This window comes from Scylla paramamosain, chromosome 10 (assembly GCF_035594125.1).
Source record: "Scylla paramamosain isolate STU-SP2022 chromosome 10, ASM3559412v1, whole genome shotgun sequence".
Classification (NCBI taxonomy): domain Eukaryota; kingdom Metazoa; phylum Arthropoda; class Malacostraca; order Decapoda; family Portunidae; genus Scylla; species Scylla paramamosain.
The window spans coordinates 13,101,396-13,121,198 of NC_087160.1; the positions used below are offsets into that span (position 1 = coordinate 13,101,396).

At 41.6% G+C, this 19,803-nt stretch overlaps 1 non-coding gene across 1 annotated transcript; it reads right to left on the bottom strand.

Moving 5' to 3' along the window:
- Positions 1 to 9,008: 9,008 nt before the first annotated feature.
- Trnav-cac (transfer RNA valine (anticodon CAC)) lies at positions 9,009 to 9,081 on the bottom strand. The gene has a single exon. It is a non-coding gene; the product is annotated as a tRNA-Val (tRNA).
- Positions 9,082 to 19,803: the final 10,722 nt, after the last annotated feature.

Sequence of the window (19,803 nt, forward strand, 5' to 3'; positions counted from 1 at the left end):
GCCAGCTATATTAGCGTCAGGTCACTGCTCACTAAACACGTCCGTTCACTAGGAACCCTGACCTGAGACTGAGGAACCCTGACCTGAGAGGAGTAGGAGTAGGAGGAGGAAATGGAGATGGTAATGGTAGAAAAAGTAGAATAAGAATAATGATAAGAAAAAAAAGAAAAAAAGCAAGAAAGAGAAGAAGAAAAGGAAGAAGAAGAAGAAGAAGAAGAAGAAGAAGAAGAAGAAGAAGAAGAAGAAGAAGAAGAAGAAGAAGAAGAAGAAGAAGAAGAAGAAGAAGAAGAAGAAAAGGAAGAAAAAGAAAAAAAAAAGGAAGAAGAAAAAGAAGAAGAAGAAGAAGAAGAAGAAGAAGAAAAAGAAGAAGAAAAAGAAGAAAAGGAGGAGGAGGAGGAGGAGGAGGAGGAGGAGGAGGAGGGGGAGGAGGAGAAAAACAGAGGGGAGAAAAACAGGCCACAACAGACCTTGTGGCGCTGACGAGGTGACCTGATCTAGGACTACTAAGGTGACTGTAGAAGAAAAGGACAGGAAATGAGGTGCCCCCATTTCCTGAAGGCAAGGAAGTTAATCACTAGCAAACAAACGCTGTTAGCCGCGGATTGCAGGCAAAATATTTATCAAGACAACGTTTAAGTCTCTACGGTATTGCAGTCTATCACGTCTCGAGGAAGCCCATTCCATAGACTTACTACTCTTTTTAGAAAATGATTTTTGATTCATGAGACTTGAAAGATTTACTAACAATTTTGCAACCGTTTCCTTGCGTGTGATTTGAAGAGTCTATCGTGAAATATTTACTGCAGTCCATGTTATCGTTAGCTATGAAGTTTATAATGAAGGTGATTGCACAGTGGTCACTGTTACTAAACTCTTCGCCGACATTCACATTCTGTACTAATTCATACTTTCTTTTAAGTTATTATACAGGTCGTGTCCATAGTGTGAGGTGAGTGGTTCGCCCCACTCAATCACCGGTAGATTAAAATCACCAAGGATTACGGTTTCGTGTGTGTTACTGATCTCCCTAATTTGGTCGAAAACGTCGCTGTCAGTTTAGACTGGCTGGGTTGGCTGTCTGTACATAAGAGATAATGCTAGTTTTGTCCCATAATTATTCTTTAATAATATAAACAGAGCATCTACGTTTGCAATGAGAGCTTTTGATAATAGAACTGGATAGGAGGAGAAGGAGGAGGAGGAGGAGGTGTTGGTGAGTGGACACACACCCAAACCCTTGCGGCCCACATTCCATGGCACATCTTTCTCCTGGGACCTGATGCCAGCCTCCGGCCGGCTTACCTATCACCTACAAGTACTATGGTCTGACCATTTTGGACTGAACGTTTAGGCGTTGTCCTTTCTGGGGATTCCCTGGCCTGCGGCGCTGCCACACTTATGCCAAGGCACACCTCATGTCAGGTATTTTTGCCTCAAAATTAAATGGCGTTGTAGTATATATGCACTGTGATGTTCTAAAAAAGGCAAGTTTGTATAATATATGATACTTGCATTGTTTTTTTTCATTTTTTTTTTTCAAACACCACAATACTTGGCAACATTCCCTCCAGGCATTCTCACTTCTCCATGGGTGACCGAGTGAGGTCACACAGTCAGAGTGATCGTGTTAATCCATGGTCACTTCCTCTCGCCCCACCGGCCAGGATGGAAGCTACCTCTCCCACTCTCCCTCGTCACCTCCACAACCGAGAAAAAGAGCCTATTTATTCGGCGAATAAGTATTTTTTTGGAAGAAAAGGCTAATAGAGAGTCATTACTTGACTTCTCAGGAGCTGTTGCCCGAACAGAGAAAACCACCAATTTGCCTTGACTTTTTCCTCGATGGTGGTGTGGAAAAAAGTCGTAACTAAAGAATAAAAATATAACATCATAGTTTAAAGGAAATATCATATCTTAAAGGAAACCTATCACATTTAAACGAAATTCACTATGGAGAGAGAGAGAGAGAGAGAGAGAGAGAGAGAGAGAGAGAGAGAGAGAGAGAGAGAGAGAGAGAGAGAGAGAGAAAGAGAGAGAACCAGTTTGACTAACAGGCAGATTTTTTTCTCAAATTCTAATGATTCATAGGTAAGTATAGATCTCTGAAAGAAAGAAATTTGCTTGAAATGTAGATTGTATATGCAGAGAGAGAGAGAGAGAGAGAGAGAGAGAGAGAGAGAGAGAGAGAGAGAGAGAGAGAGAGAGAGAGAGAGAGAGAGAGAGAGAGATGTGGTGTTTGGGGAGTGAGGTTATTAGCAACACATAGACTCTAATCTGATAATTGCCCAGTACAAGGTTTGGCAACGCCACAGGCCGGGAAATACTCAGAAAGGACAATGCCTAAACGCTCAATTCAAAATGGTCAGACCATAGTACTAGAAAAAGTTTATATAATTAACTAGTACAAGGAGGAGGAGAAACGCCAATAGATTTTGAGCTGTTTGTACAGTATAACTATCATGCAAAAACTACTAGTGGAAGAGACAAAATGGCAAAAGTTTAGGTCGAGAAAAAGAGTGAGGAATGTACGCCTCCATGCCAGACACTATCACTTCTGTTAGGCGCTCAGCACACAAAGACGGGTCCCTGACATGGAAGCAGTAGTCATTCCAAGGAAAATCAGCAAAATACCTCCTCAGGAGGTATTTTGCTTTACTTCCCTCCCTTTAGATTAGATGGTATAATTTATCACAAAAGCCTCGTAATGACCAACAGATCTGCTACTATGAGTGTCTGTTTGTCTTTCCCGTTTGTGTTCTTCGAGCTGCTGATGTAACCTCAAGTCTAGGGTCCGCAGCACTGTTACCAGGTATTCTTGATCTCTACTCCCGCCATCCCCCCAAAACGCTCTACCGCACTCCCTTCTCATTTCATTCAGCGTCCTGCTACGCTGTTGCCTAAGATGTTGCCCAGTCTTCTTCCGAAGATTTTATAATTCTTTTTCTCCTCGATCTCTTCATCCTCCTCCTCTTCAGTAGAAGTTATCGTTGCAGAAGGTTAATTGTGTAGCATGCGGCACTCTATGATGAAAAGTGTTCAGGTCCAGAAGCTGGGACCTGATTGACTACTACCTCCCTGGAAAGCCCTATGACAGATTTTAGCGCCACCTCTTAACCTCCATTCTATTTGTACACATGCATTACATTACACAATGCTCACACGCACAGCTAATCCTGAGTTAAATGTTAGTACTGCTTTCGACCTATGATGAGCTGCGACAGGCTATAATTAGAGAGGGTACAGACAACTAGTGATCATCATCCGCAAAAAAAAAGTACTTACCTGTGACGTTCCTAAAGGGAAAGGCCAAATAGTTAGTGGATCAAACGGAACTAGGGCCAGATTGACTGCTACCTTCCTAAAAAGTGTCAGGCAAGGCTGCCACGCCACCTCTCAAACATCCACACTGTATCTCCCCCTATTTTGTGCACGCAACTAATTACAACAACCAATCATGTAGACGTTCCCCCAAAAACAAAGTAGACATACACTGGAACCTCTTTCTTCTGAAATACTATGTTTTTCAATACCATATGGTTGCTCTTCATTTCATGCTAGTTTCAGATGGAGGGATGGATAGTGGAAAGAACAAGCTTTAACACAGACAGCTTGTTCTCGTGCTATACATGATAAGAGAGGTGGCCCACAAAAGGTACTTAAGCCTTCCATCACCAGAATATCATGCACTTTATATTTCTGCCCGGAACTATGCCAAGTCAGTTCTCCAACTAGCCAAAAACTCCTTCAGTAACAGAAAGTGTCAAAACCTTTCAAGATCTAACTCCCCTCGTGACTTCTGACATCTAGCCAAAAATATCTCCAATAACTTTGTTTCTTCTTTCCCTCCTTTATTTCAACCAGATGACACCACTGCTATCACATCTATTTCTAAAGCTGAACTCTTCACTCAAACCTTTGCTAAAAACTCTACCTTGGACGATTCTGGGCTTGTTCCTCCCTCTTCTCCACCCTCTGACTACTTCATGCAACCTATTAAAATTCTTTGCAATGATGTTTTCCATGCCCTTGCTGGCCTAAACCCTCGGGAGGCTTATGGACCTGATGGGATCCCTCCTATTGTTCTCCGAAACTGTGCCTCCGTGCTTGCACCTTGCCTAGTCAAACTCTTTCAGCTTTGTCTGTCAACATCTACCTTTCCTTCTTGCTGGAAGTTTGCCTACATTCCGCCTGTTCCTAAAAAGGGTGACCGCTCTAATCCCTCAAACTACCGTCCTATTGCTTTAATTTCCTGCGTATCTAAAGTTTTTGAATCTATCCTCAACAGGAAGATTCTTAAACATCTATCACTTCACAACCTTCTATCTGATCGCCAGTATGGATTCCATCAAGGCCGCTCTACTGGTGATTTTCTGGCTTTCCTTACTGAGTCTTTGTCATCCTCTTTTAGAGATTTTGGTGAAACTTTTGCTGTTGCTTTGGACATATCAAAAGCTATTGATAGAGTCTGGCACAAAGCTATGGTTTCGAAGCTACTTTCCTATGGCTTCTATCCTTCTCTATATAACTTCATTTAAGTTTCTTTTCTGACCGTTCAATTGCTGCTGTGGTAGACGGTCACTGTTCTTCTAAATTTATTAACAGTGGTGTTCCTCAGGGTTCTGTCCTGTCTTCCACTCTCTTCTTATTATTCATAAATGATCTTCTAAACCAAACTTCTTGTCCTACCCACTTCTACGCTGATGACACCGACGTGCACTTTTCCACGTCTTTTCATAGACGTCCAACCCTTCAGGAGGTAAACATTTCACGCAGGGAAGCCACAGAACGCTTGACTTCTGATCTTTCTAAAATTTCTGATTGGGGCAGAGCAAACTTGGTATTGTTCAATGCCTCAAAAACTCAATTCCTCCATCTATCAACTCGACACAACCTTCCAGACAACTATCTAAAGCACCGTTCAGGGGGTGCAGTGAACTTATCATTAAACCCAGCTGTGACCTCACTGAACGTTTCCCTTTGTGTCTCACAACACAAGGCGGCAGTCACAGCCTGCCCTCTAAAGACAACTCTCTTTCTCCTCACAAAACTACAAGCACCTAATAACACACACACCCTTCACCCAAAAATTTTAAAATCATCATGGCGACTCCTACACCAGCCTCGGAGTCCCCATCTGGGGAGGGGACCATAAATGTCCCCAGGTCGGACTGCCTTTCTGTCGACGACCCTAAGTGTCTTGACACCCCCCTCAACTTTTTCTTCATTAACTTCTGCAACATTCGCGGTCTAAGATATAATTTTCAATCTGTAGAACACCACCTCTCCTCTTCTAAACCTCATCTTCTTTTCGTCACTGAAACTCAGGTGTCTGAGGCAACTGACAGTAGCCCCTTTTCTGTTTCCTCCTACTTTCTCTATCCTCATTTTCGATCCAAAGCTGGATGCTGCGTTTATGTGCGCAATGACTTAACCTGCTCTCGTGCCCACGCTCTTGAATCTTCCGAGTTTTCCACCATCTGGCTACGACTACAGAGTCACTCTCATACTAAATTTATCTGTGCTGTATACCTCTCTCCTAACTCCTCTGACTATAAGAAATTCTTTGACTACTTAACTTCCAAAGTGGAGCACATTGTGACCCTCTTTCCTTTTGCAGAGATCTCCATTCTTGGAGATTTCAATGTTCACCACCAGCTTTGGCTTTCCTCTCCCTTCACTGACCATCCTGGTGAACTAGCCTACAACTTTGCTATCCTCCATGACCTAGAGCAATTGGTGCAACACCCTACTCGTATTCCAGACCGTCTTGGAGATACGTCCAACATTCTTGACCTTTTCCTGACCTCTAATCCTTCTGCTTATGCTGTCACCCTTTCTTCTCCGTTGGGCTCCTCCGATCACAATCTCATATCTTTATCTTGTCCTATCACTCCAATCCCTCCTCAGGATCCCCCTAAGGTGCCTCTGGCGTTTTGCCTCTGCTAGTTGGGGGGACCTGAGGAGATATTTTGCTGATTTTCCTTGGAATGACCACTGCTTCTGTGTCACAGACCCGTCTTTGTATGCTGAGCGCATAATAGAGGTGATAGTGTCTGGCATGGAGGCGTACATTCCTCACTCTTTTTCTAGTCCTAAACCTTCTAAACCTTGGTTTAACACAGCTTGTTCTCGTGCTATACATGATAGAGAGGTGGCCTACAAAAGTTACTTAAGCCTTCCATCACCAGAATCTCATGCACTTTATATTTCTGCCCGGAACCATGCCAAGTCTGTTCTCCAACTAGCCAAAAACTCCTTCATTAACAGAAAACGTCAAAACCTTTCAAGATCTAACTCCCCTTGTGATTTCTGGCATCTAGCCAAAAATATCTCCAATAACTTTGCTTCTTCTTCTTTCCCTCCTCTACTTCAACCAGATGGCACCACTGCTATCACATCTATTTCTAAAGCTGAACTCTTTGCTCAAACCTTTGCTAAAAACTCTACCTTGGACGATTCTGGATTTGTTCCTCCCTCTCCTCCACCCTCTGACTACTTCATGCCACCTATTAAAATTCTTCGCAATGATGTTTTCCATGCCCTCGCTGGCCTAAACCCTCGGAAGGCTTATGGACCTGATGGGGTCCCTCCTATTGTTCTCCGAAACTGTGCCTCCGTGCTTGCACCTTGCCCAGTCAAACTCTTTCAGCTCTGTCTGTCAACATCTACCTTTCCTTCTTGCTGGATGTTTGCCTACATTCAACCTGTTCCTAAAAAGGGTGACCGCTCTAATCCCTCAAACTACCGTCCTATTGCTTTAATTTCCTGCTTATCTAAAGTTTTTGAATCTATCCTCAACAGGAAGATTCTTAAACATCTATCACTTCACAACCTTCTATCTGATAACCAGTATGGGTTCCGTCAAGGCCGCTCTACTGGTGATCTTCTGGCTTTCCTTACTGAGTCTTGGTCATCCTCTTTTAGAGATTTTGGTGAAACTTTTTCTGTTGCCTTGGACATATCAAAAGCCTTTGATAGAGTCTGGCACAAAGCTTTGATTTCCAAACTACCCTCCTACGGTTTCTATCCTTCTCTCTGTAACTTCATCTCAAGTTTCCTTTCTGACCGTTCTATTGCTGCTGTGGTAGACGGTCACTGTTCTTCTCCTAAATCTATTAACAGTGGTGTTCCTCAGGGTTCTGTCCTGTCACCCACACTCTTCTTATTATTCATTAATGATCTTCTAAACCAAACTTCTTGTCCTATCCACTCCTACGCTGATGATACCACCCTGCACTTTTCCACGTCTTTTCATAGACGTCCAACCCTTTAGGAGGTAAACATTTCACGCAGGGAAGCCACAGACCGCCTGACTTCTGATCTTTCTTAAAATTTCTGATTGGGGCAGAGCAAACTTGGTATTGTTCAATGTCTCAAAAACTCAATTCCTCCATCTATCAACTCGACACAACCTTCCAGACAACTATCCCCTCTTCTTCAATGACACTCAACTGTCCCCCTCTTCTACACTGAACATCCTTGGTCTGTCCTTTACTTATAATCTGAACTGGAAACTTCACATCTCATCTCTAGCTAAAACAGCTTCTATGAAGTTAGGTGTTCTGAGACGTCTCCGCCAGTTTTTCTCACCCCCCCAGCTGCTAACTCTGTACAAGGGCCTTATCCGTCCATGTATGGAGTATGCTTCACATGTCTGGGGGGGTTCCACTCATACTGCTCTTCTAGACGGGGTGGAATCAAAAGCTTTTCGTCTCATCAACTCCTCTCCTCTAACTGACTGTCTTCAGCCTCTCTCTCACCGCCGCAATGTTGCATATCTAGCTGTCTTCTACCGCTATTTTCATGCTAACTGCTCTTCTGATCTTGCTAACTGCATGCCTCCCCTCCTTCCGCGGCCTCGCTGCACAAGACTTTCTTCTTTCTCTCACCTCTATTCTGTCCACCTCTCTAACGCAAGAGTTAACCAGTATTCTCAATCATTCATCCCTTTCTCTGGTAAACTCTGGAACTCCCTGCCTGCTTCTGTATTTCCACCTTCCTATGACTTGAATTCCTTCAAGAGGGAGGTTTCAAGACACTTATCCACCAATTTTTGACCACTGCTTTGACCCTTTTATGGGACTGGCGTTTTAGTGGGCATTTTTTTATTAGATTTTTGTTGCCCTTGGCCAGTATCCTTCCTACATAAAAAAAAAAAAAAAAAACTGACTGTCTTCAGCCTCTCTCTCACCGCCGCAATGTTGCATCTCTAGCTGTCTTCTACCGCTATTTTCATGCTAACTGCTCTTCTGATCTTGCTAACTGCATGCCTCCCCCTCCTCCCGCGGCCTCGCTGCACAAGACTTTCTTCTTTCTCTCACCCCTATTCTGTCCACCTGTCTAATGCAAGAGTTAACCAGTAATCTCAATCATTCACTCCTTTCTCTGGTAAACTCTGGAACTCCCTGCCTGCTTCTGTATTTCCACCTTTCTATGACTTGAATTCCTTCAAGAAGGAGGTTTCAAGACACTTATCCATCAATTTTTGACTACTGCTTTGACCCTTTTATGGGACTGGCATTTCAGAGGGCATTTTTTTTATTGGATTTTTGTTGCACTTGGCCAGTGTCCCTCCTACATAAAAGAAAAAAAAAAGGGCAGTAAGGGCAAGGAGAAGGAAGAGGAAGAGAAGGAGGAGGAGGAGGAGGAGGAGGAGGAGGAGGAGGAGGAGGAGGAGGAGGAGGAGGAAGAGGAGGAGGAGGAGGAGGAGGAGGAGGAACATAAATATAAGCAGGGAAAGTAAGCTGGAAGTAAGCATTAAGCCTACACGTGCTAATTTCTCTGAAACAGTGGCTCCTAAATCCATGGTCGCGATCCAGATAAGGATCGTGGGGGTGTTTTGTGAGGATCGTTGGTCGCTTATTGTAAATTACGAATAAAATATAAGTAAAATGTAATTTACCTAAATTAACACTAAATGTGAAACCACTTTGGATCGCCAAGTTAGGCAAAGATTTTGTCAACAGTCGCAACCAATATTTCGGAACCACTGTTCTTAAAATTCCAAGTGTTTTCGCTCGGGATCGAACCGGGGACCTTGCGCGTGTGAGGCGCACGTGATAACCACTACACTACGAAAACATAATGTGTTACGAGAAGGAGGATGATGAAGAAAAGGAGGAGGTAATAATGATAATAATAATAACAACCAGCGGGACTCGTGAAACTTTCACGTAAATACATACATACATACATACATACATACACAGCTAACCGGGTCTCCGGTCACTTTTCTTTTCTGTTTGCTTCTACTTTATAAGTCCTTCCCTCTTTCATTTTTTTTTTGTACCCATCTTCATGTATTTTTTTTTAAATAAACTGTTAAATGTTAAACATACATACAAAGGATGTCGAAGGAGAAAGCGGAACAAAAGGAAAGGAGAGACAGAGAGAGAGAGAGAGAGAGAGAGAGAGAGAGAGAGAGAGAGAGAGAGAGAGAGAGAGAGAGAGAGAGAGAGAGAGAGAGAGAGAGAGAGACCAATAACAGGAAAAGCATAAAACACATGAACACCCTCAGTAAAATCATGAACACCTCAAGCAAGCCATAGGTTAATACTGAATCCGGATCCCATGGACCAAGAACCCTTAGGTTACCATTTTTAAAAATGTCGTACTGACGTGCTGACAAGATAAATTATATAATAATAATAATAATAATAATAATAATAATAATAATAATAATAATTATTATTATTATTATTATTATTATAATAATAATAATGATAGTAATAATAATAATAATAATAATAATAATAATGATAATAATAATAATAATAATAATAATAATAATAATAATAATAATAATAATTATTATTATTATTATTATTATCATTATTACTATTATCATTATTATTATTATTATTATTCTTATTCTTATTATTATCATTATTCTTATTATTAATATGATAGGATGTCTATGTATATATTATAAGTTCATCTTCTTTATACCATTATTATCATTATTACTATTTATCATATATATATTTAATTTGTATGTACAACGCCTCTCGTTCCCCTTTTGTTTTTGATCACTCCATAGGTGGCGTCACGCGCGCACCCGCAGTCGACAGCTGGCCTCTGGGCCGTTTACATATACTTTGTACTTGGCAGTATAGAGATATTTTACGCACTGTTGTCCCTGGATCTGGGCATTACCACATGTGCTAGCTCAACCCCCTAGCACATATTTGATGGCAGCGGTGCTCCCACAGTGCTTCCTGTGACTATTTTGGTGTTTTTTGCTCCGAGCGGACTCCCTTTGTTGACGTGCCCAAACTCTACACCACGTGCTCCCGTCTCGTGCTTTTATCATGTCTATTTCTGTTTTGGCCGAGCCTCCTTTAGTGTGCCACTTGCTATGAAGCTGCCTTCTGTGCCTGTCTTGAGTAATTTTGGGATTTCTGGGCTGCCGTCACTGCTTTTAGCTGCCAGGCACACCACCACGTGCGTTGTCGTCTTGTCACGCACGTATCAGTTCCCAACGATGCCGTCTAGATCCACTTCGGTGTTCCTGTCCCCACACTGCCGCTGTATTTGCTTAGTGTCTTATAGACTTTGCGCCCTGTTCTACGATTTGGATCTTCCAACACGCTTAGAGGAATCTGTCTAGTCTCCGGCTGGTTACCTCCCTGCCCCCTAGCCCCTGTGCTTTGTCCTGGTCCTTCTGGTTGTGTTCCACGTCCACCGGCGTCCCCGGCCTACCGTCCTGTCTACAGCTCTACAGCTTTTTTCTAAGTGTCTGGTATTTATTTGCCTTGCTGTAATTTTCATGTTTTTTTTTTTTGTCTGGTGAATATATATATATATATATATATATATATATATATATATATATATATATATATATATATATATATATATATATATATATATATATATATATATATATATATATATATATATATATATATATATCCTCTACTTTATTTCTTTTCTTAGGCTTTTGTGTTGATTGCTTTTCATTGTGCTGTGTCTTTCTACAGTGTTACATCATTAACCACGGCTATACACGCATCCTTCAACACATACCCACAATTATTGTCTTTTTGCCTGTGTTTAGCATTTTTATATAACGCATTTTCTTGCATTTGTACATTTTTTTTCCCTTGGCATATATATTTTTGTCTTTGTACATTTGTATTTATTTTGGACCGTTTTGCAGTAACCGTGTGCCTCTTTTGTCTGTCTGGTGTGTATGCTGTGTGTGTGTTCTGGTGTTCCCTGAGCCTATGCTTTTGTCAACCTCTGGGCCCCCTCAGCTCCCTGTGGCAAGTCATTACCTTATGCCTGCCCCTACCTGTGCCTTTTCCTTGCTGAAGCTGTAGCAGCCCCAAGCCTACACCTTATCAAGTTGGATGGTTTTATAACTTTTGTTTATTTATTGAGGCCGAGTTAGCCTAACTCACTTATGTTTGTGCTCACTCCTGGTACTCCGCAGGAAGAGGCAGTAGGCACCTGCCGAAACGATAATTACTCCCAGTGAGGTCTAAAGCACTAGATCAGGGGGAGTTGTGAACTTATTATTAAACCCAGCTGTGACCTCACTGAACGTTTCCCTTTGTGTCTCACAACACAAGGGGGCAGTCACAGCCTGCCCTCTAAAGACAACTCTCTTCCTTCACACAAAACTACAACCATCTAATAACACACACACACACTTCACTCAAAATTTCAAAATTATCATGGCGACTCCTTCACCAGCCTCCGAGTCCCCATCTGGGGACTGCCCAGGTCGGACTGCTCTTCTGACAACGACCCTAAGTGTCTTGACACCCCCCTCAACTTTTTCTTCATTAACTTCTGCAACAATCGCGTTCTAAGATCTAATTTTCAATCTGTAGAACACCATCTCTCCTCTTCTAAACCTCATCTTCTCTTCCTCACTGAAACTCAGGTGTCTGAAGCAACAAACAATGATACCTTTTCTGTTCCCTCCTACTTTCTCTATCCTCATTTTCGATCCAAAGCTGGATGTTGCATTTATGTGCGGAACGACTTAATCTGCTCTCGTGCCCACGCTCTTGCATCTTCCGAGTTTTCCACCATCTGGCTACGACTACAGAGTCAGTCTCTAAATTTATCTGTGCTGTATACCTCTCACCTAACTCCTCTGACTATAAGAAATTCTTTGACTACTTAAATTCCGAAGTGGAGCACATTCTGACTCTCTTCCCTTTTACAGAGATCTCCACTCTTGGAGACTTGGAGAGAATGTTCACCACTAACTTTGGCTTTCCTCTCCCTTCACTGACCATCCTAGTGAACTAGCCTTCAACTTTGCTATCCTCCGCGACCTAGAGCAACTGGTGCAACACCCTACTCGTATTCCTGACCGTCTTGGAGATACGCCCAACATTCTTGACCTTTTCCTGACCTCTAACCCTGCTTATGCTGTTACTCTCTCTTCTCCGTTGGGCTCCTCCGATCACAATCTCATATTTGTATCTTGTCCTATCGCTCCAATCCCTCCACAGGATCTCCCTAAGCGAAGGTGCCTCTGGCGTTTTCCTCTGCTAGTTGTGGGGACCTGAGGAGTTATTTTCCTGATTTTCCTTGAAATGACTACTGCTTCTGTGTCAGAGACCTGTCTTTATGAGCCGAGCGCATAACAGAGCTGATAGTGCCTGGTATGGAGGCGTACATTCCTCACTCTTTTTCTCTACCTAAACCTTCCAAACCTTGGTTTAGAACAGCTTATTCTCGTGCTATACATGATAGAGAGGTGGCCCACAAAAGGAACTTAAGCATTCCATCACCAGAATCTCATGCACTTTATATTTCTGCCCGGAACCATGCCAAGTCTGTTCTCCGATTAGCCAAAAACTCCTTCATTAACAGAAATTGTCAAAATCTTTCAAGATCTAACTCCCCTTGTGACTTCTGGCATCTAGCCAAAAATATCTCCAATAATTTTACTTCTTCTTTCCCTCCTTTATTTCAGGGAAGCCACAGAACGCCTGACTTCTGATCTTTCTAACTTAGTATCGTTCAATGCCTCAAAAATTCAATTCCTCTATTTATCAACTCGACAGAACTTTCCAGACAACTATCCCCCCTTCAATGACACTCAACTGTCCCCCTCTTCCAGACAACAATCCCCTCTTCTTCAGTAACACTCAACTGTCCCCCTCTTCTACTCTGAACATCCTCGGTCTGTCCTTTATTTATAATCTGAACTGGAAACTTCACATCTCATCTCATTAAAACAACTTCAATGAAGTTAGGCGTTCTGAGACGTCTCCACCAGCTTCTCACACGCCCCCAGCTGCTAACTCTGTACAAGGGCCTTATCCATCCATGTATGGAGTATGCTTCACATGTCTAGGGGGCTCCTCTCTTGACCTTTTCCTGACCTCTAATCTTTCTGCTTATGCTGTCACTCTTTCTTCTCCGTTGGGCTCCTCCGATCACAATCTCATATGTGTATCTTGTCCTATCGCTCCAATCCCTCCTCAGGATCTACCTAAGTGAAGGTGCCTCTGCAGTTTTGCCTCTGCTAGTGTGGGGGGACCTGAGGAGGTATTTTGCTGATTTTCCTTGGAATGACTACTGCTTCCGTGTCAGAGACCCGTCTTTGTGTGCTGAGCGCATAACAGAGGTGATAGTGTCTAGCATGGAGGCGTACATTCCACACTCTTTTTCTCGACCTAAACCTTCCAAACCTTGGTTTAACACAGTTTGTTCTCGTGCTATACATGATAGAGAAGTGGCCCACAAAAGGTACTTAAGCTTTCCATCACCAGAATCTCATGCACTTTATATTTCTGCTCTGAACCATGCCAAGTCTGTTCTCCAACTAGCCAAAAACTCCTTCATTAATAGAAAGTGTCAAAACCTTTCAAAATCTAACTCCCCTCGTGACTTCTGGCATCTAGCCAAAAATATCTCCAATAACTTTGCTTCTTCTTTCCTTCCTTTATTTCAACAAGATGGCAGCACTGCTATCACATCTATTAGATTCTAAATCTGAACTCTTCGCTCAAACCTTTGCTAAAAACTCTACCTTGGACGATTCTGGGCTTGTTCCTCCTTCTCCTCCATCCTCTGAATACTTCATGCTACCTATTAAAATTCTTCGCAATGATGCTTTCCATGCCCTTGTTGGCCTAAACCCTCGGAAGGCTTATGGACCTGATGGGATCCCTCCTATTGTTCTCCGAAACTGTGCCTCCGTGCTTGCACCTTGCCTAGTCAAACTCTTTTCAGCTCTGTCTGTCAACATCTACCATTCCTTCTTGCTGGAAGTTTGCCTACATTCACCCTGTTCCTAAAAAGGGTGACCGTTCTAATCCCTCAAACTACCGTCCTATTGGTTTAATTTCCAGCCTATCTAAAGTTTTTGAATCTATACTCAACAGGAAGATTCTTAAACATCTATCACTCCACAACCTTCTATCTGATCGCCAGTATGGGTTCCGTCAATGCTGCTCTACTGGTGATCTTCTGGCTTTCCTTAGTGAGTCTTGGTCATCCTCTTTTAGAGATTTTGGTGAAACTTTTTCTGTTGCCTTGGACATATCAAAAGCTTTTGATAGAATTTAGCACAAAGCTTTGATTTCCAAACTACCCTCCTATGGCTTCTATCCTTCTCTCTGTAACTTCATCTCAAGTTTCCTTTCTGACCGTTCTATTGTTGTTGTAGTAGACGGTCACTGTTCTCCTCCTAAATCTATTAACAGTGGTGTTTCTCAGGGTTCTTTCCTGTCAACCACTCTCTTCGTATAATTCATTAATGATTTTCTAAACCAAACTTCTTGTCCTATCCATTCCTACACTGATGATACCACCGTTCATATTTCTACGTCTTTTCATAGGCGTCCAATCCTTCAGGAGGTAAACATTTCACACAGGGAAGCCACAGAACGCTTGACTTCTGATCTTTCTAAAATTACCAATACCAAGCAAACTTGGTATTGGTAATACCAATATATATATATATATATATATATATATATATATATATATATATATATATATATATATATATATATATATATATATATATGAGAGACACTGGCCAAGGGCAACAAAAATCCAGTAAAAAAAAAAATTGAGATGCCAGTCCTAGATAAGGCTCCAAAGCGGTAGTCAAAATATGAAGGATAAGTGTCTTGAAACCTCCCTCTTGAAGGATTTCAAGTCATAGAAAGGTGGAATTACAGAAGCAGGCAGGGAGCTACAGAGTTTACCAGAAAAAGGGATGAATGACTGAGAATACTGGTTAACTCTTGCATTATAGAGGTGGACAGAATAGGAGTGAGAGAAAGAAGAGACTTGTGCAGCGAGGCCGCGGGAGGAGGGGATGCATGCAGTTAGCAAGATCAGAAGAGCAGTTAACATGAAGATACGGTAGAAGACAGCTAGAGATGCAACATTGTGGCGATGAGAGAGAGGCTGAAGACAGACAGCTATAGGAAAGAAGTTGATGAGACGAAAAGCTTTTGATTCCACCCTGTCTAGAAGAGTTTCTTTTTTTTTTTTTTTTACGTAGGAGGGACACTGGCCAAGGGCAACAAAAATCCCCCCCCCAAAAAAAAAAAAAAAAAAAAAAAAAAAAATATATATATATATATATATATATATATATATATATATATATATATATATATATATATATATATATATATATATATATATATATATATATATATATATATATATAGTTATTTTACCATTTTAACTTTTTGTATTTGTGTACTTAGTTTTTGAATGGGTATGCCTTTGCAAATATAAGTTCATTTTGCATAGGAAACTAGTATTTGCTTAATTTTTGTCTTATTTTGCCAGCAGTTGCTTAGAATTTTTTTGTCACTTGTTTTTCATTTTACTATTAGTCACATTATTGTTCCACTTGTTACATTTTTACTGATATATTATTCAATTTATATTTTGTGTCTTTGTGTTTACTTTTGTGTACATTTCTCTTGTGTATTTTTCTGGTATCTTTGTGTATTTTTTTGTTAAATGCTTTTAAGAAGTGGCAATTCTACAATGTCTAATCCTAGCATTGCTTCTATTCTACCTACTGCTACTACTTCTACTTCTGCTGCTGCCACTATGGCTCCTCCTTCTGCCCCCTCTATTAAACTCCTGCACCAGGACCCTACCATTAAAAAAAATTGGGGGTGAGGACCTTAACCATTTTGCACTCGTTTTTATAGCAATGCGAGGACTTGATGACAAATAGTAACATCACCTTGTGGGAAGACAAGACCTGTCATTCGTCAGGTCGCAGTTGATTCCAGGATCACTTGCCTTTACCATGATGTCCGCTCATTGCTTTAAGCCTTGTATGCTTCAAGATGACTTTATTGAGTTTCGTAGTAATTTCTTGCATGCCTTTGGAGCTTCACGGATTCACGATTCCTTTCTTTGGGCTTTGCGTTATGCTGAGTCGCTTACTACGCAGCTCAGAAATATAGGTCACATGGTCGGTCAAGTTCATGTTACTAATTACGCACATGATTCTATTGCATTTTTAAAGTCTGGAAACTGGATACAAAATGGTCAGATGAGTCTAGAAAAGTTACAAGACTTCTTAGAGCTCACAAGTTATGTTAATTATCTTACTCCTCGGGAAAGACGTGTTGCTTCCACCATTGAGATTAAACCCATTGACTCTCTTTGATTTTACCATGGAAATCAGTAATAAACTGCAGGAATTGCCTCATGCTCATAGCTTGTCACCTGTTGTAAGTGACCCATCTCCTGCACCTTCACCACCTCAGACGTCTGCTAATGATCGTATTTCCTCTCAAGTGTTGCCTTCGTCCCGGCGTTCAGCTTTTTCATGCACCTGATGTTGCAAAGATGGTCACACTTACTCATATCGCTTCCTTCTTAAGAAAAAACTCAAGTCTGCTCGCTCATCGCCTCCACCCGAGCATGACACAACTTCTAGGAATGTGCCTTCAAAGCAGTTTTCAGGTCACTCTCGTCTTAAACCTTCCTCACCTAGTCGTCGTGTCCATTTTCATTCCTCTGCTCCTACACGATATACGTGTTCACCATCTCCAGCCCCGAGACCTCGTATGCCTCTTGAGCGTCCTGTCCGCTTTCACTCCACTGTTCAGACACGATATACTCGCTCACCATCTCCAGCTCTGAGACCTCGGTTGTCTCCTGAGCGTCTGTCTAAATTCTGTTTTGTTCATGGTCCAAGTAACCATATGACAAAGGAATGTTTCAAAATTCTAGAATGGCAGGGAGAGCAAGTTGTAACGGCCTCTCTCTCAAATTTTCAGTCCTTTTCTTATGACACTCCTCTTTTCTTGGGAGTTGACACTGGTGCTTCTTGTAATCTCTTGAGTAACCAGGCTTATTCCAAATTTAAAGACTTATTCAACCTTCACTTACAGCCTGCTGACAATAATCTTTTCAGTGTACAAGGTTCTTTCTTACATGTCCTTGGTACAGTTGTTCTCCCCTTGTCTCTTGCCAAAAATTCATCACCATTTGAAGCAAAATTTTTTGTAACTTCTGATTTTATTCTCAACAGCGATGGTCTATTAGGACTTGACTCACTTGTGATTCATGGTATTGATGTTTTACCTCAACATCATGCTATTTCATATCAGGATATTGCTATCTCTGCAATGGACATTCCGGCACCACTCTTATCCTCTAAATCTCCTGTTCACACTTTAAAAGCACTTATGTACCAAAGATCACGGTTTGTCATTGCCTGATTTCGTAGGTTGGCTCTTGAAAGTACTCTTTCCTGTGTCCAAGAAGATCATGTAACTGATGCCTTGGCGACTAACCTAACTGGTGCCCCAATTTCTCTCAAGAACGGCGTACTTGGTTCTTTTGAAGTCTTTTGAGGTCCTCTGATGACTCTCCACACCTTCTGTTTCTCCTAATACAGATATTTCTCATGATACTGGTGATCTCATTTCTCAGCTTTCAGCTCATGTTAAGGTGTTGGATTTCCCAACAGCAAAGTCTCGTCTCCTTGACTTGCTAATCAAACATAAACCTGCTGTTGCTTTGCCTAACGAACCTCTTGGTGTCACAGATCATATTGCGCATCATATTCAGTTAAAACCTGATACACGTCCTTCTTCTGTGCCTTCCTATCGTTTACCTCACAGTCAGCGTGCTCTTGTTCAGAATTTAGTTGATGGAATGCTGAAAGACGGTATCATCCAAGAATCACACTCCGTGGAACTCACCACCGTTTTTAGTTCCAAAGAAAGACATTTTCGTGCTGTAGTTGATTTCCAGAAAGCTCTGTGACCGTCCCTGATCATTATCCTCTTCCTGTTTTAAGTGACCTTTTTGCAGTCCACTGGGAAAGATAACACTGTATTCACTACTCTTGACCTCAAATCAAATCACAGCTTCTAGAATCCAATTCCATTGGATTCTAGAAGCCGTGAGACTACTGCCTTTTCTACGCCATCAGGTCATTATGAGTGGCTCCGTGTCCCAGTCGGTTTTGCGTAACTCGCTCTTGACTTGCCAGCGATTTGCTAATAGTCTCTAACAAGGTCTTATTGGTGATGGTTTGTTTGTATACCTTGATGATTTGATCTTGGTGTCTCGTGATCTTAAGTCTCACTTTGACAAACTCGAACTTGTTTTGCAAAAATATCAAGAAGCAGGTCTTAAACATAATCTGCCTAAGTGTTAATTCCTTCGCTCACGCATTGAGTTTTTAAGTCATGTAGTTGACAAGGATGGCATTCACACTACTGATGCTAAAGTTCAAGCAGTTCAAGATTTTCTTATCCCAAAATCAGTAAACCACATGCGTTCTTTCCTTGGTCTTGCGGGTTATTACCGTGCATTCATCAGAGACATCCATTCATCCATTGCGTCACCTCTCACACGCCTTCTCAAAAAGGATGTCTCTTTCGTATGGCACGACGCCCAGCAAAATAGCTTTGACCAACTCAAACATGCACTTACTAATGCTCCAGTTCCTGCCTTTCCAGATTACAATCTGCCTTTTACACACATCACCGATGCAAGTGCTTTAGGAGTAGGCGCTATTCCAATGCAGCAGACTGAGTTTTGTCCTCAGGTCATTGCATATGCCAGCCATACCCAGAATGATACTGAGTCTTGCTATTCTGTTACTCATCTAGAGGTTCTGACACTGGTATAGGTTTTACGTCATTTTCGTAACATCATCTATGGCTACCAATTGACTGTTTATACTGACCATGCTGCCTTGCTTCACCTTTTCAAGAGTAAAAATTTATGGTTTGTCATAGTTGATTAATTTAACCCAATAATCAAGTATTTGTCCGGTAAAGCAAATTTGACTGCAGATGTTCTTTCTCGAAATGTTGCTGTTGCTTCTGTGTCAGAAATTACTAATTTCTCACTAGAGGAACTTTTTGCTGCCCAGCGTCAAGACCCTTTGTGACCTGCTGTGGTCTATGCCTTAGAATCGGGTGATGAGTCAGTTTTACCCAAGTTGCATGTACCTTTGTCTCAGATTTCTCTAGTTGATGGTATATTATGCCGTACTGTCAGTTCAGGACCAAACAGTGACGCAATTTGTCATCCCCACTTCTTTAGTTCCAATATCAAATATGTGCTAGGAGGTTGAGCTAGCACATGTAATAATGTCCATATCCAGGGATAACAGCAAACGCTGCGTAAAATATCTTCCAGTACAATAGCAAACTGCCAAGTACAGAGTAAACCTAAATGGCGCAGAGGCCAGCCGCTGACTGACTGAGGGGGCGTGCTTGACGCCTCCTAAGGAGTGATAAAAAACAAAAGGGGAATGAGAGGCGTTGTACATACAAATTAAATAAATAAATAAATAAATAAATATATATATATATA